Source organism: Sinohyriopsis cumingii, chromosome 14 (assembly GCF_028554795.1).
Source record: "Sinohyriopsis cumingii isolate HCF-2022 chromosome 14, ASM2855479v2, whole genome shotgun sequence".
In the NCBI taxonomy this organism is placed as follows: domain Eukaryota; kingdom Metazoa; phylum Mollusca; class Bivalvia; order Unionida; family Unionidae; genus Sinohyriopsis; species Sinohyriopsis cumingii.
The window spans coordinates 113,199,731-113,227,340 of record NC_142974.1 but is presented as its reverse complement, the minus strand read 5'-3'; the positions used below and the strand labels follow the sequence as shown (position 1 = coordinate 113,227,340).

The following is a 27,610-nucleotide window of genomic DNA, read 5'->3' as shown; positions in this document are numbered from 1 at the left end:
GAACAGTTACGGAAGCCTCAAAAACGTATACGTCATCTTCGACCAGTGGGCGGGTTATGAGTCACGTGATTGTAATTTAAATATCTACTATAAACAAAAATGGCGGACACACGCGAGAGTCCAAAACGTAAAGGTCGGACGCGCTTGTCGCTTTCCGAGAAGAAACGTCGAAAAACTGTCTGAGAAACCGAACGGGACTTATCAAGGATTCGTCTTGGGAAACCAGTTTGTTCGATGGAGAGCATTGATGTAAGAGTTAGGACTGGCATCAGGCACTGAAATGGCGAAGTTGTTGTTGGACAGGTAAGCCAATGTTTGTGTTATATGGTGATACGCATTAGTTTACCCAGGATCAAGTGACTGTGATGTCTGTGTATAAGTGTTCTCCATTTTTCAATATCTTGTTCCTACTGTATGTTTGAAAGCACACTGTTTTATTAATATAATGTTTGCACAAGGACTTGCTTTGTGATATGCCCAAAATAGATGTGATCGGCTGATCAATATTTCACTCCGTGACTGCATTGTGTGTATTGTATGTTAGGGTGGAATATATTATTTATTTTTTATAACAGCGTGCTCATAAAGGTCATTTTGTACACCTGTCAATTATCTTCGTGAGACAGGTTTTTTTAAATTTGGCGAGGGAACTTAGATACATTTACAAGCGTTATCATTATTTATATCATATCTAGCCCTCTCTCTCTCTCTCTCTCACACACACACACACACCCCTTAGGTTAATGTGACATGCACATTACTTGCATAAAAGTTTAATAACCTTATCATGTAAACGTGATGGAACAAATAATAAGATTTTATTGTACATCTTTCAACTACTAGTAAATCTATTATAAAGCACTGTATTGACTACAGTTACAAAAGGATCTCTACTCATGATTAGGAAAGGATGTTGTAGTGCTACCAGAATATATGGTTGGCAGATTGTTATCAGTTAAATTTTTGAGCTGCAGTCAAGTTAGTTTTATTGATGTGAATTTTTTTTAGATCTATTATTATGTATTCTTGCTTAAATGAAGTATTTCAGTTCTAAGTGTTTAACACAGTGCACAAAGAAACAGATTTAAAGCATAACTTATAATGCAAATGAATATTTAATTCATATTTTAAGTTACAAAGAATATAGCAAAAGACGAACTCGAGCATACAGAACCGATGGCCAGTAAATTTTCATGCTTCACATCAACACCTGGCCAAGTGCTTTTGCAACATACTGAAAGAATGAAGACACCTTCAGTATATGAAGTATTTGCTATTGAATCAGGAAGGTAAAAATGACAAATTTCTTGCAGATTTTTGTGTGTGTGGGTGGGGGTTGACTTACAATTGTCATTCTGCTAAAAACAATGATGTAACAAATGCAATGCTGATAAAGGACAGCAGCAGAGAAGGTGAACAGACCATAGAATTCCGACAAAACAAATAAAACAAACAAAATAAATCATCTCGTAGAAAGGTCCAGATTTTTACAAATGAACTTTTCCTTGAGATGTTTTATTTCTGTAATGACCGATTATACTAATGAAACCCCAGTTCGAAATAGTAGCTGAAAAAAAAAGTACTCTACGTGTTTATTTATTTCTTGTTTATTTTTTTTTTGACGACCAACGTTGGTAGGCACCTTCTCTGCTGCTATTAATTTACCACCATACCAAGTTTGATGAATATTTCTCAACACGTTCTCGCTGTCGTTTCTCTTCATCTGTTTCATCTTTATTTGTTCTATGTTTCAAGAAATTTTCAAGTTCTGATGGTGGTTTTTCTATTTTTGGATTTATGTTCTTTCTGTGTTTATAATATATCATCAAACTTCTGTATCGATCTCCACCGCAATTTTTGCAAATCTGATACAATCCTCTAACGCCGTTGTTACAACCAACACAACTTCGTGGACCAGCATGAAGGTTTTTCTTTATAAGATGATTATGTTTCTTGCAATATTCTCCACGACATTTTTTATTACAATTGTTAGTGGTTCCTTGACGTAACCACGCACAGTTGTTCATTATTTTTTTAATTAAATTTACACCTCTTCTGCTGATATTAATTAAAAGATTGATATATTATATTAAAAAAATAATGGTACATTCGGAATCTCATACTGCAAGAACAGCTCGAGAACGATTAGAAGCAATTAAAAAATTTCTTCCTGTCAGAGACTCATTCAGAAAAAATCTGCAAGCGCAGCAAGAAGCACAAGTTGAGTATGAAGAAGAAACTAAAAAACTATTTAAGCCCGTCACTGCAGCTACTGAGAAAGTTACAACTGTCATCAAAGAAGATCTTCTTCCGGTATCAGAAAAAATAGCAAGAAGAACTAAACAGGCAAAGAAGATTTTACGAGACCTTCCAACTGGCATAGCTGCAGCTCAGCCTCCACCTGTTGGTGAGGAAATACTTGAAAGTATTGGAGAACTTCGTACTGAAGTCGCCGATGTGAGAGAAAAACTTGCATCTGAATCCAAATCAGCAGAAGAAAACTTAAAATTAATTGCAAGATTTAACGAAGGAGTTGTTGATATTATTAGAAATACTGAAAGAGAAAAATTACCTGAGATGATAGTAAATAATATATCTGATAAATCTGATATTTTAAAACCTCTTCATGAAAAAACAAGTGATGATAATTTCATTAAATGGATATATCGCATATATTACAACAAAAAACAAGCTAGAGGTTCCGAATTCAAAAGACTTAATGAAGAAGTAAAAAGACTTTACAGAGAGAGACTGGAACAACCAGAACAAGGAGAATTCTCCCAGTATCAGCTTCCTCCACCTCTGCAACAAATAGAACAACAGCAATCTTCTTCGCCGCAGCAAAGGTTGAAGTCGGAAATTAAAAGGGCTAAAGAGTCACTTAAAAAATCACCCTCCTGGAAGAAAATTTCTTCACCTTTACGTAAAATTTCTGCACCGGAAATAACATTTACACCGATAGATACACCACCTGGATTTCGAGGAAGTGACTCACCTGGCTCACCCCCGGTCACCACTGAAGTACTTACTTCGGTAATGCAACCACCAGTATTTAAAACACCTCAAGATGAACCTAAAACAGGATCTGGTTTATGTCCTGATAATATCATCAATGACGTGTCACGGTTAGAAGTTCTTATAGGAGGAAAACGAGCTGGAAATAATTCACCAGAAATAATTAATGAAGCAGCTGATATTTGTCGGCGACTATTTCAAGGTGATATCATGGATATCGGAGTTTACCGAGAACTTATCGATGAACTTGTTGACGACTAGTTGTTAGATAAATGGTAAATAAAAATAAGATGATAATACATAATAATCATTGCAAACCTGTACAGGTCAGAGCGGTAAACTCACGATTACCAATCTGTAGAGCTACTTACGGAGATGGACTTGGTGATGTTATTCAGGGATTATTTACAAGGATAGCTCCAAAAGTAGCACCTGTTGCAAAACAATTAGCGATGAAGGCTATTGATATTGTTCGTGATAAAGCTCCTGGTGCAATTGTCAATGTTGCTGGTAAGGCGTTCTCGGCGATCAAAGAAAGACTAGCACGATTACTGCGACGAAAACAACAACCACCAGTGAAACTGGCAAGTACTGAGGTGATGCCTGCAGATGTCAGTAAAATAATAAATCAAGCTGCAAATCAAAAACTAGCGGAATTATCTGAAGAAGCGGAAAAAAATATAACAGCAAATTTAATAGCAGGAAGCGGTCTTCGTCGACGATGATCACCATTTGGAAAAATGGTAATTATAATAAAATGTTCAAGCGCGAATCAGACCCAGCTTTTGATATGGAGGCACCTGTCCTTAAGTATGAATCTGTACGTGATTATCAGTTTTATTCTTATGACGCAAGACAACCAGATCAGCGGGGGAAAATCGAATTACAGGTTCACGATACAAGTAGATATTTTTTACCCGCTGAGGCATTTATTGAAGTAGAAGGTGAACTTGTAAAGGGGGATAATACGACATATGGTGCCAATTTGCGTATTGGTTTTGTTAACAACGGAATTATGGCACTGTTTGATAGCGCCACATATATGATTGACGGAAAAAATATGGAATCAATTCAGAAGGATGTTGATGTTGCTACAACAATAATTGGTCTGGCGAGATATTCTGACGACTTTACAAGATCAGCCGGTCCAACAATGATGTTTGCCAAGGATATTACTGACCACGCTGATCATATCAGGTATGCTAAAATACGGACACCACAAAATACTGCATCTGATCCACAACCGGTTGCTGATGGTCCTGAATACGCAGCCAGACCAGCTGCTGCTTTTGATATTGTAAAAGGTGATAGCGCGACTTTCAACTTAGGATTTGCAACACGCCAAGCAGCGTTGTCAGGAAATAATAGAAATTTCTCATGCGCAATTCCATTATCTCACATCTTTGGATTTTGCAGAAATGTTAGAAAGGTCATCTTTGGAGCTAAACACACAATTGTGCTCGTAAGAAAAGGTGATGATAATGATGCAATCTGGCGAGGTGTTGGTGTTGATGATGATGGTAAAGTAAATATATCAAAACTTTCATTGTGGATGCCAGTAATGACACCATCAATTACTGAGGAACAAAAATTACTCTCTTTTATGGATCAAGGCGGTAAATCATTGCTATCATGGTTAACAGTAACCACAGATGCTATTCAAAGCAATGTTAATGGTTTATTTACATGGCATATAGCATCACAACAGGGTGTTTCTGCACCATGACATATTTTTATTGCGCTGCAAAATAATGCTCGGACAAATAATCAAGAACGATCACATATGATATTTGATAACCTTGGAGTTAATGAAGTTTCCTTACGGATAAATGGACATCAAGAACCTGCTGAGGATATATTGTTAAATTTTAATCAAAATCATGTAGTGCGTGCATATCATCGTTTGATGTCATTTATGGGACATGATCAAAATATAGATACCGGTTTGCAAATATCACAACTAGATTTCAGAACTTTATATCTGATTTATTATTTTTCGCTGGAGCATCTTGATTTATCCAAGCAATCTGTCGTTGATATACACTTTCGAGCTCATGTTACTAACCCTCCTCCTGATATACCTGGTCCACCACTTGTTCGCGGCTTCTACAGAGCAATCGCGGTCATACTTAGCGATAAACCTATGTTACTTGTAGGTGGTAGTGGTCGAATGAGAGTCGTTGATGCACCAGTAGAAAATCTTTAATTATTCAGAAAAAAAATTATTTATATAAAAAATGTCGTATAGTCATGTTAATGTTACTCTGACTCCCGGTCAGGTAAAAAAGCTTCAATCAAAAACCGCCAACAAATGCGGAACTAAAATATCACTAAAACGAGATCAGATTAGTGGTGGTCCAAACAAATTATCGTTGACAAATAATCAGATTAAACATTTCAATAAAGCCCTAGAATCAAAAACTGGAGTTCAATTCCATCTCTCCCCGAGCGCCATCAAAGACATGGTTAAAACAGGTGGTATATTTCCACTTCTCGCGGCCATTCCGGCTAAAATAGCTGCAGCTGCTCCAGCCGTAGCAAAAGCAGCCGCGTTAGGTGCTGTTGGAACAGCTGCTGGAATGGCACTAAAGAAAGCAACAGGAAATGGATACAAAAAAAAGGGACGCGGCTTAAGATTGCCAGGATCTCGTTGGGGAGAGGCCTAAGGCTTCCAGGATCACTTCGTTAGACGTTCCAGCATCAAATTTTGATTTACTTAATGCTGCTAAAAAATTAAAAATAAAAGCCTTTAGAGGTGTTTTTATGCGAGATCAATTTCCGAAACAACCAAACTAACTCGAAACAGGTATTATTAATCTAGACTCGAATTCAGGACCCGGTACTCATTGGGTATCATACGCGGTTGATCCACGTGGAATCGTTTATTTTGATTCGTACAGGTTAGCTCCACCCGTTGAATTTATCAAGTATGTCGCACCACTTCACGCAGGAACCAGAGTTTGGTATTCAACGCTACCCACGCAAACAATGACAGATCCGCCAATATGTGGCCGTGAAGTAATTAATGTACTCGACGCTATATCAAAATCATCCAAACCACCACATAAAGTTGTGCATGATTACACAAGTAACCGATTTGTTGCGCGTAAAGCGTTTTAAACAACAGGTCTTATTATAATGGTTGACATTTACGGAAGATTTTCTACTAGTAAGAAAATAAAATCCGGCGTTGATCTGTCGAAGTATGTGACTAAAGATGACCTCGCTGATGTCATGAACCTGGCTGGAGTTGACCCAGATGAGGTTGTTATTTTTCAAGATCGATATGGTAAACTAAAAACGAGTAATATCAAATGGAATGATATAGTTCGGCGAATACTCGGTGCAGTTACGGATAATATTCCCGTGTTTACTGACGGTGGTAGAATTAGAGATTCAAGTATATCGTTTGCAACAATTAAAGATGAAATTGCAAAAAGTGTTGCTAATCGCGTGAGAAATACCGGTGACACAATGACAGGTGAACTTAACATGAACGGAAACAAAATAGTAGCTGTAACAACTCCAAAATCTGACAACGACGTCGCAAACAAACTATACGTCGACGACGTAGACAGTAAACTATCCACGCTGCGGGCCGAGTATGATGTTCACGTGGGCGCGTTTACAAGACTTCGAAGAAATTTTCAAAAAACCGACGAATCCATAAATAAATTCTTCGGTACTCCGCCCCCCCATTGATATAAAACTCGTTGATATCAAAACTAACCTAGACACGATCAAACAAACACAGCAAAACATCGTAGCGGGAATTCCTGAGATTGTCAATAAAACCAGTCTGATTAAAATTCCAGCTGGAATAACTCCCGGGCATATCACAAACATCGTATGCACGGTATCATCGGGATTTGCAACATGGTCGCAGCAAAATAATACTATCAAATATACCGCAACAGTCACTGGCGTGTACAGACTGTCTGTGTTTAGTGCTGCAAAATTTGAAATATTTACAACGTTTCCATGGCGTCATTCCACCGTCAGGTTTTCCGGGGTTGTATCTGTTATATTAAATAACGGAACCGAAGAAATATTTATTCTGGAAGCAGCTGATAAGAAATTAACCGCAACATCTTACTGGTGGTGTTTGGAATTTGTAGCTGAAACACCTCAATTGGTTACTGCATAAAAATATATATGGACGGTGCACAATACAGATACAATCAAGCGCGTGAATGGCAGGCGGCGCTAAAAGATCAAGTCGAACAATATACAGTAAAAATACAAAAATATCGACGACGATTAGTTATCGTGGACGTGATCGTTTATTCAGTATCCGCTGTTGTTGCTGGAACCGGTGTTATATTATCAGCGGTGACAGTGATGGCACCAGTAGCTGTAACTATTTGTATTTCAGCAGCAACAACTATTGCAGGTGTGCTTAATATCATCACAAAAAAAAATATGTACTTGCACGAACGAAAAATTATCCGATTACAAAATAAAATTACATACAGCGACGGTAGCATACTCGAAATTATCCTCGTTGTTATCAGCGAGTCTCAGTGATGGAATTATATCTGATTTCGAATTTTCAATGATGACCAAAATATACGACGAAGGTATCGGTATTAAAGATACAAGTATTAATAATGACAGAATTGCTCCAGCAGATCGTGACCAACACAACTCCGCCAAAGATAACGATGATCTCGGTAAGTTCAACTAATCCTGAATTTAGTGTTAATTTTCCTACTGCAATTCCAGTAAAAGAAATAGCACTAGCGCAATTACGAGTATATTACAGCTGGCCAAATATCAGATCAAAATCATTTAATGGTACACCAGCAAATAATTCGCTTGTATTTGCTAACAAGAACAAACCCGATGGAACACCTGACTGGGTTGTCGTTGGAATACCAACTGGCAGTTACGAGATTGAAGAGATCAATGAGGAATTTCAACGTAGAATAAAATCAATAACGGGAAAAGAATCAAAAATATCAATTAATGTTCATGAACCGACCCTTTCCTCGACGATTGAAATAAACTCGCCTGATTATGCCGTTGATATTTATCAGTCCACGATCAGATCCGTACTAGGCTGGCCTGAAATTCCTCCGGTGTATGAAGGACCACTAGAACCGAAAAAATCTGATTATGTCACAGATATACAATCATATCATGAAATTAATCCATCATACAAACAACATCTACTTAATATAAAAAAAGCAACGTTGTTGGGTTATAGTTTTTTATTTGTTGATAAGGACCGCATGCGGTGGAGTTTTATTTATGAACAAAAACCTGGAGTAGGAACCGAATCTTATGTTATTCACCTGATTGAACTAAAAACATATTTTGAGATCATTAATCGAGAACATAAGATACAGCTAGAAAAACTACAACTAGCTCTTCAAGAGTATCAACTTAATTTGTCATCAGGCAAAGTTTTCCTAGATGAAATTATCAAACAACAAGAAATATTAAATCAGCTTGTATCCGACATGGAATATTTTCACCAGCGAGTAATTGATGCAACAATAAATTATACCGACGGCGACAATAAAGATAAAGAAAGATTTTTAACCACATACAATATAAAACAAGCTGACTTAGTGAATTTTAAATTTCCAGGATATAACGTAGACAAACTAAAAAAATCTGTCATTGATGTCATTGATGAGAACTTTCCTAAAATACATGATGCATGGAGAAAAATAGCACCACCTCCAACTGTTCTTAGATATGATAATGATCCACATGGCGGCGGAAGACACGTATCTCCGGGAATCGTTAATATAACACTGACGGTCGCGGTCAATCTGGTTTGTGACGTAATCGATGGCAGCTATCAAATAGATCTCGGAAGATCAAATCAGGCTCAACAAGGATACATCCTGTACACGTTCACACCACAAGTTTCCCCTGGAAGCTTAATCGTGCAAGAACCAACTAATCCTGTGTATTTACGGTGTCACAATAATATGTTAACACGAATAAATTTTAAGCTCACAGACCACCTTAATCGCTTAATTGACATACGTGGAGAAGAACTTGTGATAAATCTGTATGTGAAATCTTAATACCAGCACGTGAGGGTTTTTATACGCGAGGATTTCAGACTCAAATTTTCAGAAAAGAAAAAAAAAATATTTTATTACTAGTACAAATTTGTGTTTGGTACAAATTAATCAACCTTGCAAAAAAAATATTTTTTTTTTCTGAAAATTTAATTCTAGCCCACACTTGGTCAGCGTTGACAAGGACCCCAGTTACCAAAACTTTCATTTTCATTATCACCAGTAACGGGGTTACTTTGATCGTTTCACCAGTAACGAAGTTACTCTCTGACATAATTTTTCTTAATTGTCTTATACGAGTACTAATCGTTTTCTTTGCCCGTACTCGTGGGATAATAACGATTTAATTCTTTCTACGACGGCAGAGAGGGGAACGAACTCCTTCACATGATCATCTTCTACGGTAGCTAGCGACTGAAACATTGCCGCCTGAATCCGTTTCATGAGCTTGTATTCAGATGATAGTGTGTGTGTTCCCTGGTTTTTACGTTCTTGTAAAATCTCAAAATCAGAAACTATTTTTTCAGGATTTAGTTTATCAGATATATTAATTCCATCTTTTTTCAATTTTTTAATAGCAACAATTACATCATTGATATTTTCATGGTTCATTATATAATATATAAATCTTTAAAATAAAAAAAATTATCCCTAGAACCCCTATCGAGTCTTTAGCGAGTTCGTCGGGATGTTTCAAGGACAGCACAACATATACAATGAATGAAGAGCCCCTATCGAGTGTATTAGCGAGCTCAGATTATGAATGAAGAGCCCCTATCGAGTGTATTAGCGAGCTCAGATTATGCATTGGACGGCACAAACATATAACTTAATTAAGGAAATGGATATATACAATGAATGAAGAGCCCCTATCGAGTGTATTAGCGGGCTCAGATTATGCATTGGACGGCACAAACATATAACTTAATTAAGGAAATGGATATATACAATGAAATGGATATATACAATGAAAAGGATATATACAATGAATGAAGAGCTCCTATCGAGTGTATTAGCGAGCTCAGATTATGCATTGGACGGCACAAACATATAACTTAATTAAGGAAATGGATATATACAATGAAATGGATATATACAATGAATGAAGAGCTCCTATCGAGTGTATTAGCGAGCTCAGATTATGAATGAAGAGCCCCTATCGAGTGTATTAGCGAGCTCAGATTATGCATTGGACAGTACAAACATATAACTTAATTAAGGACAGTACAAACATATACGCTCAGCAAAAATCCCACCCACAATAATTAATCCAGTGGGTGATACGAAAATGTATCAACCACCAGTCAATATTTTGGTTGAATTTTGCTGAGCGGGGGGTTTTGCGGTTCCCCCATTATTATAAAAATCGCAATTATGCGCACCACCGACAAATTGTCAGCCATGGGGATTCGATCCTGGACCGCAAGCGTCACAGTCCAATACCATACTGATTGAGCTATCAAACCTTGTTACGAACATATGTTTCGGAAGTTAATATATAGCCAAGGAACCAATATTTACACTAAAACAGCGGTTTCTGAATAATAACAGTTTCTGTGTTTATAACAACAGTTTCTGAATATAAAACAGCGTTTTTCCTAAGCAGACTGCGAATCAATAATAACAGTGGCATGAACACACCTGCAGATCGATTTATACCATAACAACGGTTTCTGTTCTGTACCTGTATTACAGCTTCCTTGCGGATCAATAACATTATCATGATTTCTCGTAATGTTGTATGATGGGAAATATTTAAAAACCATAAATAATACTTCTACGAGTAATTAATTACGACGTAATTAGTTAAACTGACTAATTACGATCATAAAAAATCAAAAATCTACGAAGAAAACTATATATTACAAAGTAATCTCCCTTTTATGTAATCAAAAATTCAGTAGTATACAATCAGACAGTACTGGGTCCCCCTCAAATAATGATATAATTCAATGTGGTGATGATAATTATTGATACTGAAAGGTCATTTTCTGTTTGTATTTTTTCGAGAAAGCGGTTTTATATATATTTTCTGCCACTCTTTGTACTGATTGCGGGTGAATATCAAAATATTTCGCAGCAGAAGATATTGAACGAAATATTATTTCTTCACCAGTTTCTGTGTTTGTGGAATTTACCGCCCTTCTAGAAACTGTCTTACATCTTCCTGTATTACCACATGCAGAGTTCACGCTTTGCATGACAATACGAAGGTTGGATAAATTATTGTTTTGAGGATTTCCATCAATATGATCAATAACAAGACCGTCTTTGATCAAACCCTTGTGACACTCGTACGTAAATCTATGACAGCGATAATGTTTCTTCCCAACAGTAAATGTGAGATAACCAAAATTATTAATATAACCAACTGGTTTTTTTAACTTACAGTGTCTGATGATACCATTAATATTTGATTCATAGTTTGTTATGACAGGATGTGGGACAAATTTATTTTGCTCCATTATAATAATATTATTTGTTTAAATCATTGTTTGTCTGAAATCTTGATATATAATCCTCCACGGATTTTATAGCGTTTTCACCGCTATTATTTTTTTTTGTCATAATATCTTTTAAGTTCTCTGAACCGTTTTCCACCGCACTTTCCACATAATTCTGTTTTTCCTCGCACTCCAATACCACACCGCAGACATGGTATTGGTCCTAGACTTCCTCGTCGTATGTTTTGTAAGTGCATCCAAGAAAATTCCTTTCTGCAGGATTTGTTGCATCGATTTACTGAGCCAATCATCAACCATCTGCATTGAGACATTGTATATATAATATTTTTTATTTTAAATATTTGTTTTAATTATATGAACGAGTTTGAGAGATTATCCCAAACTAGGCCTGTTAAATATAAATTCAACCTCGACAGATTATCTCCAGACTTACCAGTGCGAGATTTGGTTGATCCGAAAAATAAAAGTTTGATCTCGAAAATTCACGACGCCAAGAAGGAATTTTACACGGATGGTGCATCTCATACATGGTCAACGTTCAAGATCATACGCCTTGACGGAGTCAAGAAAGCTGACAAAGTCACGGACGCCACAATGAACGACAAGCGAGCGGCAACTATCATTAACTACATCGCTGAATACGAGGGCAATCAAAAATATTTCTTCAGAGTAAAATTTATTGTATTAACAGAAACAGGTAGTTGGATTATCCGTGACAAATATGATCCTGTCCTTGGTAATAATAAAACTGTCATATTAAGTAAAAATTCCAGACCGGGTCTACTGACGGGTATTGACAAACCGTATTATGAGCGAGCGTATCCTGTAACAGCGGTTATTTATGGAATCTATGAGATAAATAGAAAACCCAACGTTGATAAACTAGCGCCGATGAAATTTTCAAGGTTAAATTGTGTAGCCGAACGAGTAATAGAACACTTTACAAACGCGATGCGTGGAAATGGATTAACTGATTTAAGGCGTGAAAAAATAAACTCGTGGGCTGATTCAGTTAAGGATACTGGTGCTACAATAAAAGATGTTGCTGAACTAGGAAAACTATTAAAATTTCCAATAACCGTAGCGACAATAACGGGAGAAATTCTGTACGAATCTAAATATAAATCGAAAGGAGCTCCAATAAATATTATCGATCATAACGCGCACGCATGGACTAGTGCAGTAACAATATTTCCACGTGATCGAACTGTTAGATTTTACTCCGGAGGTATGTTTGATTTTATTAAAGAAATAAGTAAAACCGATCCTGTATCGGTATGGTTATTTAAAAGTAATGAGGAAAGTGAATTTGATCAGTTTGTCAGACCAAACGGTGAAATATATCGCACAGAATCCCTCCATGACGAGATGAAAAATCTTGCGGAGATGTTTTTAGAGTGCAAGCACGCGGAAAATACTGACAAATTACTAACTAATTGTATTACCGTTCCATCTGTTGCGTCTCATTTCGCTAGAGAAAAAAATTCATGGAAACCAACACGATTTGATTTACTCGAGGACGTACGCGCAAGTTGCGTCGAATACGGACATGGCGGATTATGGAATACCAAATATAATTACAATGATGTTATTTCGGTTGATATGGTTGCATGTTATCCAGGAAGTTTTCTAGGATACGGAGATTGTTCTGTGTACTTTGAAAGATTTGGTCACCCTACAAACGAGATGACGCGAGTGGCAATTAATGGACCATTACCTGATTTTGATCTGACTGGATTCGCCTGTATTGAATCATTCGAGTTTAACGAAAATCTTCACAAGATTTGTTATGTTTGGTTTGGTAGACATTTTTATGAAAAACGTTGGGCACCCATAGTTTTATTACGATATATGCTAGATTGTATGATACTGACATCGTTGGTGGTCAGTGAGGCGATTATATCATATCATGCACAGACCAAAGTTTGGTTGCCCATGTCAGATTCTGAAGTTATTAGCGAGTTTAAGGATATTTCCGAAGATGATATTCCTAATAAACTCAAAACCGCAAAAGATCTCGGTAGAAAAATTATAGGTAAATTTACTCAAGGTGGTGCATATGATTATAAAAGACATCACGCACGATTAATTCTGGATGATGCCGAGTACGATTTTATAATCGCTGACACAACAGCGAAAAATATATTTGTAAATCGAGAAAGTGTTTATTTATCCGACGGAACAAAATTGGGTACGATCGTTAGTTACATAAATGACGTCTCCCCACAATATACTCATCTAAGATCTTCCATGTTGGCTTATGTTTCCGTAAATTTATTATCGATGATTAATAGATTTCCTGAAACCGCAGTCAGAGTCGCAACAGACTCATTTTATATTTCAAGTAAATATTTAGAACTTGTTATGAAATTTACAAGTAATGATGAACGATGGGGTTCGTGGAGAATAAAAAAGGAATTATTACACAATTATGCAGAATCAGCAGATGTTCCAATGAGAGATTTTTATCGTAAGGGTAATAAAATATCAGAAATGTCGAAAGCACCATCGTTGAGTGATCCAATAACTAGATATAAGACAGTATATCTCAATGGACCTGGTGGATGCGGCAAAACAACTCGAGCGATTAATGTTTTTAGAAATTCAGATATAATCGTGCTGACACCCACACATAGACTTGCACGTGAGATGAAACAGCGGCAAGTACAATCGTGTACGTATCATAGTTTCTTTCGGTGGCGCGGAGATACATGGACTCCTGAACGGATGGGAGAAAAATATATACCTAAAATAATTATTTGGGATGAGATATGCACGGTGTCATTGGATACATTAACAATGTTTCTTGATTGGTTGTTGACGAAAAATACCGCTATAATAATGTGTGGCGATCATGGTCAACCGCCGCCTTTTGTTGGACCATCTCCACATGATTGGTTAAAAAATTTCGTTGATTATTACGAAGAAATAGATGATGATCATAGAACTCTTGATGCAAATTTGAAGGAATTTAAAAAATTAATCAGATTACAATCAAACAAAATTCAGTGTGAAATAATACGTGGAGTGATCTCAGAGACCTCAATGAGTGATTTTTTAAATTTATGGAGACCCACCGATTTGATCGTAGCAAGTAGAAAAATAATCAGAGACGCTTTACAACAACAGTTATTTCAACTACATAAAGAAAAATACTCAGAATTGCCCGTACCGTTGTGTTATAGACCATCAGATACACGAAAACAGAATATTAATGTTGATATTCCAGGACAGACTGAGAAGCAAAATCTCGTATTAAATGATATTGTCGCTGTTGATATCAGTGTGGTCGAAGATGCAATACACGCTGACAAATCTCCATGGGTGTTGGGATACGCTATGACGATCCACTCGTCTCAGGGATTAACTATTTCTGATACACGAGTCTGGATTGTAGACGATCGCATCGAGTGGTCAAATTTAGTTTATTTAGCGGTATCGAGGGTCACAAAAATATCTCAATTACGTAGAATTATAATTCCTGAAATCGTTGATAAATTTAACATCATCGATGATGATATAATAAGAAAAAAATTAATCGGATACAAACAATCTGACAAAAAAAATAAACGTGACTTTGATCTTGATGTTGAATTTATTATTGAGTTAAAACAGCAGCAGAATAATCATTGCGCCAGTTGCAATTGCATAATGCTGTGGAAGTATTCGAGTAATGATTCAAGACAATTTACCATAGATAGAAAAGATAATAGTCGCGGTCATACACGAGAAAATACCATGTTAACCTGTCTTGAGTGTAATCGACGTTGAGGCACTAGTGCTAGTTAAGTGATCGAAATCACTGAAGTGATTTTGGCGGTAGTTGTGTATCCATGGGAATTATTTGTAGTTGTTCACGTACAAATCCACGTTCAGGAGCAGCCGAATCTAATCTGTAGATTGCAGGTCTACCTGAGGATCTTGTCACGGTAGATATTTTGTGTGTGGTAACACTCCAAATAGGATCAGTCGCTCTCGCTTTACCACCTTCAAGTTCACCAGGCTCATAAATATCTAACTGTAACATCACCTAATATTTTTTGTTTTTCAACATCTTTTCGTTGTGTTGGTATATTTTTTTTTGTAATTGCATTAATGGGTTTCATGTTCGTTGTTCGTGTGATCTCATTATTTAATGCAACTATCACGCTTGGTAATCTTGCAACCCATTCGCGAGATCTTTTATCCTGAATAAATTCCCTCGCGTATTGATATCCAAATAACCGCTCAGCAAGTGTTCGATTAAATCGCTCAACAATTGCTTGATCACGATGAATTGCAGTATGACCTCGTCGTATTTTGGTATTATGTCGTTTCATCAGCAATGATACTGGACCAAGAAATTCCTTACCAGGATCAACCTGCAATAATTGTGGCCATCGCAGACCACCTTGTGGTCTGAGTCCTTGTTGATAAATTCGTTCAAACGCATCGGCTACTTCAGATGATGTTTTCGCTGATAGCGGCTCTGCTTCTTTATATCTACTTGCAACATCAACTACGGTTAACGTGTATTTGTACGTTTTTCTACGCACAGTATCATGTGGTAAAAACAGAATATCAGCTTGATGAACTTCATTAGGAACACTGACATCGAAATACGTGTACTGAATTTGTTTAGGACGTGATAGATAAATTTGCCATATTGCTTGTTTGGATAACCACGCTTTAGCAGTAGAATGTTTAACCGCTGCTGCATCAGCAAGTTTACCAACTGCTTCTTTGCCTTTCCAGTATCATCTCGGTGAATAATAAATCAATTCCATTATTAATTACCAGCCCCAAGCGCTAATTTACCTTTCATTGCGGATCTTACTAACCAATTAGCTAATGATTCTCTAATATTTTTATTTTTTATAGAATTTAATGCATGAATTAATTTTACATCTGCAATATGCCTATGTTGTAGATTTTGACTTTTATAAGCTACATCATGAGCATGACAAGCTCAATCAATAGCGTTTATTGGTTCCTCGCCTGGTTTTGGTTGATCTTGATTATCGAGCCTGATATCAAGTCTGGTACCAGGACCGCAATAATTATATCCCGGTAGATGTTTTTCTCCACTGTATTTAGCCCATGGAGCACCTGGAAACTTTGACATCAAATTAGCAATATCACCACCGCGCTTATTAGGTAAAAACGAAAATTTCTTTCTACCGCATATAGAACATTTTCCACCATATGCTATTTTTTTATTTTTTGTTGTAACCGTAGCTAAATCAGTAGTTGGAGTTTTAACTTTACAGCGTAAGCAATATAAATTCATGTTATAAAATATATGGATATAATTGATTTCTCAGCAACAAGAAAACGAGAGCCAGTTAAACACCATCCTGCACTACCAAATTCCATCAGAATGATTATCATAGGACCATCTGGATCGGGCAAGACGCAGTTATTGCTTAATCTGATAATGAGATGGTTGAAATGGGATAAATTGTATTTAGTAGCACCATCCGCTGATGATCAACGATGTTATGATGTACTTAAAGATTTCAATGAAAACGTGCGATTACTGGATGAGGGTAATGATCTTATAGAGTTTATAACCGATATTGATGAAGCACCATCCGTAGATTCCATAGACGGATTTATTAATAATTTAGTTGTATACGACGATGTGATGCTAGATAAACAATCAAATCCAGCCAGAATATTTTCCCGAGGTAGACATAAAAATACAGACGTGATCTATGTTACTCAACGATATACACAAATTCCAAAAGTGATCAGAGACAACTGCAACATTTTAGTTGTGTTTAATGGCGTAGACACACACACACTTAGAAATATTCATCAAACTTGGTGTGGTGGTGACATGGATATAATTCAAAAATTTCTTCTGACAAGCGCAAGCTATTCTGCATGGATTTATAACAATAAATTTACATGATCCAAGAACAAGATATCGTGTGGGTCTTGATAAAATATTTGGGTAACAGGGGTGATGATAAAATTAAATTAAATTAAACAGATATCATTTCATATAATGAACAACTGTGCGTGGCTGCGTCAAGGAACAACAGATAAATGCAACAAAAGGTGCCGTGGAGAATATTGCAAGAAACATAATTATCTTATAAAGAAAAACCTTCTTGCTGGTCCACGAAGTTGTGTTGGTTGTAACAACGGCGTTAGAGGATTGTATCAGATTTGCAAAAATTGCGGTGGAGATCGATACAGAAGTTTGATGATATATTATAAACACAGAAAGAACATAAATCCAAAAATAGAAAAACCACCATCAGAACTTGAATATTTCTTGAAACATAGAACAAATAAAGATGAAACAGATGAAGATGAAATTGATGAGGAAAAACGACAGCGAGAACGTGTTGAGAAATATTCATCAAACTTGGTATGGTGGTGAATTAATAGCAGCAGAGAAGGTACCTACCAACGTTGGTCGTCAAAAAAAAAATAAACAAGAAATGAATAAACACGTAGAGTACTTTTTTTTCAGCTACTATTTCGAACTGGGGTTTCATTAGTATAATCGGTCATTACAGAAATAAAACATCTCAAGGAAAAGTTCATTTGTAAAAATCTTGACCTTTCTACGAGATGATTTTATTTGTTTGTTTTATTTGATTTGTTGGAATTCTATGGTCTGTTCACCTTCTCTGCTGCTAGGACATTATTATAACTGCCAGCAGGTTGAGTTCCTACTTCATGCTTTTCTTAGTTTGAGTTTGAAAAAAAACATGAATTTCGCTTTCTCAGAAGTGGGGTTGGGTATTTAAACTGTGCCACTCGATGCATAGAAAAAGGCATAACTTGAACAGTCATTGTTTTGGTTATGCAAAAAAGTTCCGGTATACTGTGCTGGCTAACCCAATAATCACAGCTGGGTTTTTTTTCCCCACTCAATACTTAGAGAACCAGTGATTGTATATTGAAATTGCGTCTACATGCCTCATATGCTTTCTTTATGCCATTTCCCATTTATACATGTATCTATGTCCCACATAGATTTAATTTACAAATACTGTAAGTTCTCTTTAAATTTCATTTTTTATTCTTGGGAATTAAATGACCTGTTGCTATTCACTCTTTACTGTTGTAAAACTTTTGGAATTGAAAAGCTGTTACTGTTTTGATGATTGCTCTTCATGCATTTTTAACTTTATTTTATCTACCTACTTTTCAAGGTTGCCAAACAAATGGATATTATGGCTTTATCACAATGGTCTCAAGACATGAACCAGTTTTGGTTTTCATGCAAGACTGCTAGCAGCTATGGACAATCTTTTGCGAGTTATCAGTATTTTTATTTGAAACATATATGTAAACATTTGCTATTGTATACTTTTGTATGAAATCAAAATTACAGTGCATAATCTGTATCTTCTGATTTCTTTTAATGTATTTTTTATCCATATATATTCATCACCAGATCTTCTAGGTATGTAGTTTATTAAAAGTAATTTATTTGAAATGTCATAGTAATGTGGAATATTGAAGGAACAATGATCTGAGGAAATTTTGAATCCTGCTACGCTAACTATTAGCCAGTTCTACAATGTAGCTTTTACTTTATGATATAAATCAAGTTGTCTTATCAATATGGGGTCACCATGACAAGAGACCAGCTTTAGGTGCTAAAGGTATTGATTGTGGCATTCTTTCAGAATATCTTGAGGAGTGTCCTAAATCACATTACCAATACACGAGTAGATCCTCTCACATGGCCAAAGCATTAATAAATGTCTTCATGAACCTTACCTGGAGAATGAAGAGCTGACAAAGCCTTGGCTTGATGAAGATGATCCCAAGAAGAAAGCCGATGTGCTGAAAACCTTAGCACAGGTGCTCTTGGACCATAGGTTCCTAAACAGTGGAGCATTACTTAAATTTCAGGTATGCCATTTCAGGATTGCAACAATTGCATGGTATTTAAAAGAAAAATGTGAAGACCACTTTAAATATTTTTATTCTCAACTAAATAATAAATTACTGTATATATTTACCATTTGAAGATCTGAATAAATTAGAATTCATAAGATGTGTGCACATGATACATGTATAGTGACTCTCCTTCTTAAGTCTTTGGTAATTTCAGGTATAATACGTGTACATCAGGTATAAACAATTCCATGACACTCTATCAATAAACACTTCAGTAAAGATTTTATGTATGCAAAAATTACCAACAGTAATGATTATTTAATAATTGTATTAATCTGTTAGCAGATTACAAATAACACCTGTTACAAGATGCATGTTTTTGATAATTTCAGAAGCACTGCTGAGCTTGAAGTTTTTCGTCAGCAGATCATGATGTACAGTGCCAAGAGATTTTCATACGTCCCTCCTGTGTACAGGATTAGGAATGAGCTAGCTGCTTTGGATCACAATATACATAGTGGCTGAGATGTAATGAGAAACAAAGAAGGGGAGATAGTGTAAGCTTGTTTCACTACAGGACATTAGAAATAATTTTATATATTGATTGTGCATCATGATCCCTGCCTGGAGATATGACAAATGAAGTATTATTCACATGTACAAGTCATGAAAACTTTGTATTAGATACAAGTCATTTTGCAACAATTGGCACACATTTATATTTGTGGTAAGGAATCTTATATTTTCATGCGTACAGATCTTGTAATTAATATTGTTATCATTCTAGTGGATATTTATTTTGATTTAAGCAATGCAAGTCTAATAATTAGATCCAGTGATATGTATAGCACTTTCCCATGGGACTGACACACTTTATTAAGGATATATGGGGTTTATGGAATGTCCTCAGGACGTTTGGGGTAGATGCTGTCATCATCATGATTACTAGCTAATACTGTTCATGAAAACATGTTGCTTTCTGAAGGAATGGGCAAAAATGCATCCTGTCTCACATAGTATTTTGTGGATAGAACTAATAAGAACAAAAACAAACCCTCAGCAACTCCGTCTTGAGAACTGATCATGAGGCTCTAATATTGGGTAAAAAGTTAATATGGGTTAGCATGGGGATGCTTGTCACACATGTTAAGAAAATAAAATTTTCTTTAAAACAGGCATCGATGTTACAACAGAAAAAAGTGGCAGATGGTCCATCTACCCTTGCAAGGAAAAGAAAACATCCCCACATCAGGGAGCTTATAAAGAAAGCCCTTATCTGTCAACTTGAGGGAAAGCAGGGTATGCAGAGGAGAAGAGAACTAAAGGAAGATGATCCCAGGAGAATTTGTAGAAACCTGGTACCTCAAGAACCACCATCAACTCTAGTTTTGGTGTGGTGAAGGAGATCTCTCGATTTTAGTTATGTAAAATATGAAACAGTGTCTGATATATGGAGGTGTCAGCTAAGGCAGGTTACACTTTATGAATTATCAGTAGTTGAAAATAAAATAATGTATAATATTGCTGAAAACTTTTTATATTGATTATTTATGATCGTGCCCACATTGTTTATAGGAAGAGATAGACTGATGTTAAAAAAATCTGAAAGCATTATTGTTTGATGCAATATTATGTGCATTTGTAAGAAAACAATGAATGAAGTCAAATGTATTCATTAATATACAAATTCAAACATGCAAGAAAGTGTTTAAGTTCATGCATGCCTTGAGGGGATGAAGCCAGTGTATTGTCCATCTGGATATTTGTCATGTATCTGCCAGAAACAGCAAGAAAGAATTACATGTCTCTGTCCAGACCCCAACCTTCCATGTTGCTGTAGTATGAACTGCCTATAGGTAGCATGACTGTTGGCACTCATCAAGTCAACTTTATCGTTGAGGACAAGAACATTTCATCTGTACATCTTGGACAAGGCAAGTACAGCCTCATCAAGGATTAGATCTTGAAAAATCTGAAAAATTATTCCAATTGTAATATGCTATTTCTAAAATGTAAAAAAATGTATTTTAAGAAATAATAGGAGCATGTGCTTATTCAAATGTTATTCATCTTCGATCAGCAAATTCCACTGTGAAATACACGTGGATCAAAACTGCACATGGTTTATATTTTGACATGAACACAGAGTTCCATCGCAACTAGAACTGATAGTTTATGTTAAGATGGACAGCTCAAAGTTTTTGTGGAGCATTTCTAGAAGTCAGAGAGTCCTGCATTGGGATCAAATAGGAATGGCTGATTGCAGCTTAGATTTGTTTAGTATAGTGAGGTACCCACATTGAAATCAGGTAATGAAAAGAATCTACTCGATGAGTATCAACTGTAAATTAAAACAAAGTCCTTATCATTTGCATATGTATGCAGGTCTGTTTTTGGACGGCTTACAATTTTAAAATTATTTCACAGTGGTTGCAAAGAAATTACATTTACAACAATCATATATGTACATCAATTATCAATCTTTGAGAGTCCACCTTGGAAATGGAATTCATTGTAAATGTTGTATTGTAAGAGTAACTATCAAAGTTTTAATTCTGTTTGTAAATTGATGCAGTATTTTGATTTGATTGGTACAAAGTGCAAGCTGTACATTCATAGGCTTGTGCTACACATATCCTGTATACAGAAAGAGGTTTTCTGTAATGTAGCCAACATACCTGTCAAGTTATTCATACCTTTTGTGATATACATTTTGTACATAAAAATTTTAAGCTTTTGCAATAACACGCTAAAGGAATATATATAAAAGTTATTGAAAGAATTAAAGAAATTTCAAAATTGCCATTGAATCGAGTAAATTTGTTATACAGAAATCATTTGCAGTAATCACCAGTTTAAAGGTGGAAACATTGAATGCAAGCAGACTGGGCAATTAAAATTCTTACCCAAAAATGTTAGATCAGATATGAAGAAATAAAAAGTTTCTTGCAAGCCTTTGTGTCAGTCTTAATTCTGGATAAATAAAACAATTTAGGATTATTAAGTCCTTACGTTTATCATGATATTGCATATATAGTATTATCTTAACATATTTTGGGGCTTTAGAAATGCACATTAAGGCATGCATCATATTTAAAACAGAAGAACAAAAGTGCAGTATTTATTTCACAAGACTTAAATGGCTATATCAATTCTGTACATGTCTAATTTGTTTTGAAAACTGCAATCTAGTCAGGTCTAATTGCTGAACTCCAAAATAAGATTGCATAGACTTTTTGTTCCCATTTTGTATTTAAAAAAATAAAACTAATAAATGTATTACTTAAGTTGGTTTATTAATTCAATTGAAAAAAGATCAAGTTGACCTTAATAGTATTGAATGTTTGTATGCCACTAGAGTAGATCACTAATACCTATATATGAAATGATTTTAGCTAATCTACCTTTAGACCCTCATACAAAGGAATTTATCTATTTTAAGTGTATCTCTGAAGCTGCTGTAGATATTGGTTTGGAAGAAGGAAATAGAGTTTGCATTTCTAAAGTCAACTGGAATACTATTCCAGAGCAAAGTTCCACGTACTGGAAACATTTTTGGAATAATTCCTTATTTGGTTTGGGAATTTTATACTGTTTGGTAAACATGGATCACAGTTGTGGAGTATTACCAGGTAGCCTATACTTGAATAGTGATTGTAAATATTCAGGAGCACTATTATTGGATATCATGTACATTACTTTGGCTTTTCTCAAATGAATTCAGTCTTTAATAGGGAATAATTTTAACTTACCAGCTAAAATTTTCCTTGCTTACTTTCTGGATTGATATAGCCTGAATGCACTTGTTTTAAGATGTGCCAGCTTTGCTACGATTTTATCATTTGAATTACTCCACACTGTGTTACAGTAGTCTAAATAGGGTTGTATGTAACTGTTATAAAATAGTTTTCTGTGCCTTATCCTACTGAAAAGCCATAAACTTGAATTAACTTTTATACTGACATGTTCAGTCCATGATAAGTTGTTATCTACCAAAACACCAAGTAGTCTATCATGACAAACCATCTGCAAATTTGTATCCTTCCATGACAGACATAGTTCATCACAACCAAGATTTGTTCCTTTTTGCCATGTTGAGATAAATAATATTTTAGTTCTTCCAGTATTTACCACTATGCCATTGCATGTGCACCAGTTGTCCAGTTTGTTTAGGGCATCCTGTAAATAAATTTATAGTTTGCACTTTGTGTTTTGGATATCTGATAATGTTGTGTCATCTGCATAGAGATCTGTTGATGAAATTGAGTCCCTTAGTAAAAAGTGGTTGGCCATTAATAAATAGTATCAATAGTAATGGACCTAAAATTGAACCTTGTGGTACTACATATCTAATTGTTCCAGGTTCCGACAGAACCTTATTTATATAAACATGTTGTGTTCTCTCACTTAAGTTTGAAGTAGACCATCTAATTGTGCTTTCATCACATTGGTTGATTTTTAGTTTCTTAAAAGAATTTAATGTACACCAACCCATAAACTTTCCTGAAATCTACAAATAGAGATCCTATTATTCAACTTTGATCAAGTGGTTGAAGCCATTTATCAGTTAGAGAGATCAAGTCAGTCTCACATGAATGTTTCTATCTAAAGCCTGATTGAATAGGGTGTAACAGCAACTGTTTCATTAAATATATGAACGAGTCATGGACATGTTTTCCCATCAATTTTGACAAGTTTTAGTTGTATTGAAATTGGCTGGTAGTTATCAGCATCATTCTTAGAACCAGATTTGTGCATAGGCATTACTTTTGCAGTTTTCCATATTTTGGGGACAGATGAGGTTGCAATATTTAAATTGATTATGAATGTTATGCTATCTGAAATAGCTGAGGCAGAAGTTTTAATGAGTGGTGGACCAATCTGATCAAGTCCTGTAGCTTTCTTAATATCAAGTTTACTGAGACAATTTTTAGCAGTTTATTTTATACCAGCGGGATAGAGAAACATCCCTCCTTAGGGATTTTTCAGTTCATTATAGTTGTTTTCTATCACTGGTTCTTTTAACTAAGTGGTAACGTTATGTCAGTGTCATGAGTGACTTTTGTGTCATTTATGAGAAGTGAGTGAATTTTATTTGTCTGATCTTTGTGTGTTACCCCCAATGAGTTCACTGAAGACTTTCCAAATGGAGTTTGTGTTGCTCTTTGTGCTTTCAAGCATTGATTGATAAAAAGGTTCTTTTTAGCCTTTTCAATCATACTTGTTATTTCCCCATACTTGATATTGTGCATGGTTTCCCATAGCCTTCAATTGGTCTTGTGTCTTCATAGTATCTAGAATTTCAGTAGTAAATTAGTTAGGTTGGATTTCATACTTACTCAATGTACTTTTAGTGGTGCATGCTTAGAGACTACACTCAAAAATCAGTCCACACTTTTAGAGCTTCACATGTCATCAAAATTTTGGATAATATATTCCATGGAACTTTATATAGGTCATCTTGAAATTGTTATTTACTTTAATTTTGGAAAGATCTGTAAATGATAGTTTTGTGTGTATTGTTCCTATTTATGTTGCATTTAACCTTTCTTGTCAAAAGAGTAGGATAGTGGTCACTAAGACCAACATTTGGTACATTAACATAAGACACATTGTTTGGTAGGTTGGTATAAATGTGATCAATAAGAGTGCTTGATATCTCTGTTACACTTGTGGGCTCATTTAATAGCTGGACTAGGCCTAATGATTAAAAAAATTCCATCCAGTTACTCCTTATTTGAGTATTGAGTAGGTCCTTATTTACACTGCTGAGTATGTATGTTTATTTCTCCTGTGCATGAACATTTTCTATTTGTTTCAAAGAGTTATCATTCCAAATTGCTTTGGAGGAAGGTGACCTATAAATGAAACCAATTAGGAATGATTCTGCATTATTTTGAGAAATTTCCACCCAAATACTCTCAATTTCATGTGACCCCAAGTCGGGTCACCTTTCTGCATTTACATCTTGTAATGTATACAAGACACACACACACCCCACCCCCACCCACCCCCGCTGTCTCTGTCCCTGCATAATGGTTTATTGTAGCCTTGACAGTGAAATAGATTATCATTGTGGCTAGCATTTAATTTGGTTTCAGTGAGTCCTAAAACATGCATATTATTTTCCTTGGAAGTAAAACATTAACTTAATCTGTTATATTTTTTCCACTATACGTTGTACATTTAAGTGACCCATGTTAAAACCTTTTGTATTTAGCTTCATATCAATTATATGTATTTCATCGTACAATGGGGTACTCTATGAGATTGTCTCCATAATACTTTTACCATTTTGGTATTAAATTAGGTGGCCTCTGTATTTTCTATGGTATCTGTGCATAGTCTTCCTTTATCAAATCATATTGGGGTGGGGTGTTGAGTAGCAAGAAAAAGTAAAGCAGTTTAAACATACATTGTTTGGTAAAATAACTAATCCTTTAATACAAGTATGCATTTTCTAAGTTGTGCAAAACACTACTGACATAGATATTAGAGTCTTTGCCAAGTTACTTAGTACCAAACATTTTTCAATATCTATCTGTACTTGTTTTGCAAGATATAAATAAACAATTACCCTCATTCTTGTCTGCCTTGTCTGAACTATGTGTAGAGCTTGATCAGCTCAGTTTTTGGGCTGCACAGCATGTTTTCCTCCTCTCTCCCATCTGGTTTTTCAACTTCTTGCCCCATGCCTCATCCTCCCTCTTCCTCTTAAAGGTCACTCTAGAATTGAGCTTGAAAGTGAGCTGATTTAAGTCTGTCTAATGAATTTTAATATGTAAATGTATTTCATAATTTGACAACTAATATATTCATGATTACTTATCAAACTTATAGGAATATAGTGCTAACTTTGGATCAGAAATTAATACATGAGAGGTTGTGATTTGAAGGAAGTTTTTTGGGGTTGGATCAGGTTAAGTGTTGGGTGGTGTGGGGATCCAAAATTTAAAAAGGGCCCCTACTTTCCTCGAATGGGCACCAAAGCAAAATCTATGTGTCTATTTACTTAGTGTGCACAATACCCAATAAATATGTGCAAGAATAGAGCTGTGGTCAAACTTAAGCTGACAAGTGACTGTACGTTTCTGTGTGTGTATTTTTTTATGATCTGGCCCCGAGTTTTGAACCTAGATTCCATATTCTAGTTGCCGATTTTTAAAAAAAGAAAAGCTTATTTAAAACCTTGTGTCTGTAAAGTATTAACTTGGAGAAGCACACAAATTCTTTTCCACTTTGTTTGAAACGTCAGAAAGATGGGTGTTAGTGGTCCACTGGTGACAATCTGGTTAGAATTTATAAATTGATTAATGAAATTACTCAATTTTGAGCATTTTTAAATATCCCTCATGCTTTTCATTTATAAAATTGAGTGGTGGGGACGTGAGGGAGTACGAATTCTACTGGGCAAGAAATAGAGTGAGTACCTATGGGGTTTTGCAATACTGTACAGAGCACGTCGATTTAAATTATTCTCGTACCACAAAAACTTTGAAATATAACTATAAAAGTAGTTCTACATACATTTCATTGTTTCCTCTCAAAATTAAAATTAGGAAAAGGATAAGAAGAAAAGAACGAGATCAGAAGAAGATCGTACTCACCGTTGTTGACATTTTGGGCGGTCTCGTAGCGTGGTTGTGTTTTACGTCATCATCTTCAGTGTTTACAATGTGGCCTATAATTATGCAAATTTCGGTCACTGGAATTATGCGTGTTATTCATTCTGGATCTGCCGATCACTGCCGAGCGGGATTTCAACATGGAGACGATAGATTCGTTACTCTACGTACGAAGATTTCAGAGAGCTCGTATTTCATAACGGGAACCCCTAAGTATTTGATATTATCCTAGAAATGCCTTTTAAATAGTATTTAATCAGTTGATATACATAAATGTCCCAACATTTTTACAAGATATTCACCCTCAGCTGCACTATTGTGCCTTTAACCTACGGTTATGTTACACCGCGTTTGCGCAGGGATGTTCCTATTATGATATATTGAAAATTGCATTGATATGTACATTTTGACTTTGGTAACTTTTGCCGGTCAAGGTGCGTTTAAACTAGGGCATCTTTTGAGTGTAATTATCTGGCCAGAGTCGGCTTTCATGTATTGGAAAACTTTACTAAGTGCTTTCTTTACTCTCATTAGTCATATAATGACCATGTGTAAACCTCTTCATCAATCAGTTTCAGGTCAAATCTCCACAGTCCAGGATGCAACGAATCTG

General features: G+C 35.6%; 2 long non-coding RNA genes across 4 annotated transcripts; one reads left to right on the top strand and one right to left on the bottom strand.

The window, feature by feature from the left end:
- LOC149784627 (uncharacterized) lies at positions 1-25,958 on the top strand. Of its 3 annotated transcripts, none has more exons than XR_016413907.1 (5): positions 1-303; positions 1,133-1,289; positions 19,156-19,384; positions 19,765-19,929; positions 20,548-25,958. It is a non-coding gene; the product is annotated as an uncharacterized LOC149784627 (long non-coding RNA). The 3 variants fall into 3 exon arrangements; XR_016413905.1 differs by lacking the exon at positions 1,133-1,289 and adding an exon at positions 18,676-18,777 and having other exon boundaries at positions 5-303; XR_016413906.1 differs by having other exon boundaries at positions 6-1,289.
- LOC149784626 (uncharacterized) lies at positions 19,442-27,610 on the bottom strand. The gene is made up of 2 exons (XR_016413908.1): positions 25,950-27,610; positions 19,442-21,344 (listed from the first exon to the last, which is right to left on the bottom strand). It is a non-coding gene; the product is annotated as an uncharacterized LOC149784626 (long non-coding RNA).